Source organism: Glycine soja, chromosome 11, assembly GCF_004193775.1.
Source record: "Glycine soja cultivar W05 chromosome 11, ASM419377v2, whole genome shotgun sequence".
In the NCBI taxonomy this organism is placed as follows: domain Eukaryota; kingdom Viridiplantae; phylum Streptophyta; class Magnoliopsida; order Fabales; family Fabaceae; genus Glycine; species Glycine soja.
In genome coordinates, this window is record NC_041012.1 from 37995207 (window position 1) to 37997141 (window position 1935).

The window sequence follows — 1935 nt, forward strand, 5'->3', positions numbered from 1 at the left end:
TGGGTGTGTTGCTTTGAAAATTACCACTTACTATATAGACTACAAGTCGACAAAAAAAAAAAAAAAAAGACAACCTATATTTAGATAGAATAATATTAAAGTTAAGAATGCCACATTTGAGAATTCAAAATAACATTTTTGTTGTATGCCAAAAAAAATAAATTAATTTAAACCACACAAGTAAAAATTACAATACATGATGGTTCTCGAATCATCATGACTTGAGAAGACAATCCCAAAGGTTGCATCTGGATGTGCTATGGTGTTGGGATAATTAATGGCGAATTATTTTGAGTGGCTAATCTAGGCTCTCTGTACAATTGAAAGGCTGAAGGAGTACTTGTTTGGTCACAATACTGTGATGCTTATTAGGATGCAATTTTGCAAATATACAGTCATTTTCATAAATAATATATAATATTTAAAAGATACGTTGAATATTTGTTTTTAAATTTTAAAAATAACTGTTTTGATTTTTTGTTGCATCCAATGTTATTAATTAAACTTGAGTTGGTCGGACACATTTAACAGATTAGACCGAAAACAAGATTCATAGTTAAGTCGGTTTAGTTATCCAATTGCTTATGCTATATATTAATTTAATTAATTCAGTGTCACACATAATCAAACTGAACTAAACCAATGTTTGGCTCGGATCAGGCCGGTGGAAATTCAAATAATCTCATTGCTTCCTTTGTCCCTACATAGATGCAACACATATTCCTAGCTACACTATTGTCATACAAAACAAAAGCAAATAAAAATACCCAAAAATGCTACAACTTGGACATGAAAAGCTTTAAACTTTTATCCAGCAAGTGTATAACTTGTACCAACATGCAAAATCAGAAAAAGAATTCCAAACTGATCAACGTGAAACTTTAATTCACGCATGACATTTGATATTTTTTTTCCACCATAAGCTGTTGAGAAATCAAGCAAGCAAATGTAGAAGATGCTTTGCTGCCTCATTTAACTTTTGGTTTTATATGATTATTAAAAATATTACAGAAAATGTTAATAAATATTTTTTAGAGCATTAGCTAAGAATTTAAAAATATTTTTCTTTATAAGAATATGTTTCCGATACAACTTTAATATAACTTCTAATATAATTTTACTGTAATTTTTAATAATAACTTTATATTTATTAATCAAATAATTAGTATTCTATTTTTAGATACATAAATAATTAATATTCTTAAAGTACTTGTTAGCAATACACAAAACCATGCTAGACATAAGAAAACATGTTTAAAAGATTTACAAGATCAGTAAAAAAAATCCTAGCAAACTGTATAAACAGAATCACAAAATTATTATTATTATTATTATTATTATTATTATTATTATTATATATATATATATATATATATAGATAAATTATCGCATATATTTTAATAGAATAAATACTTTCTATAAAAAAATATTAAAAAGTTTCAAGATTCCTTTGTAAAAAAAATCAAGATTCCCTAAACGAAATCCATTTAATGTCTTAGAATGATCAAGTAATAATTATCGCAAGCTATAGGTGAAAGAAGTTTAATTTAATTTTTTTTATCGATTAATTTATTAGTTTTAATTTATTATGAAAAAGGATTAATCCGTCATCTTTCTCTCCTTTTATTATTTTTTAATCAGATCACCTAAAAAATCTTATATCTTGATTTAATTTAGGTTGTGTTTGAAGGAACTTTCAGCATCTTATCATCGAGTTGCTATAGCAAGCTATTGGACCAAATCATCAATCATGATGCATCTCTTATTTCTCATAATAAAATTTCAGCATCTTACCATAAAAAAGGTTGTTTTTGAAGGAACTTTAAAAATATATTTTTTTTTTTTGAAAAAGATACCTTTTAGTCCTTTACAATTTATTATTAAATACTATTTTGTCTAGGTTTCAACTTAAAAAAATTGTCTTAAACGTATTTT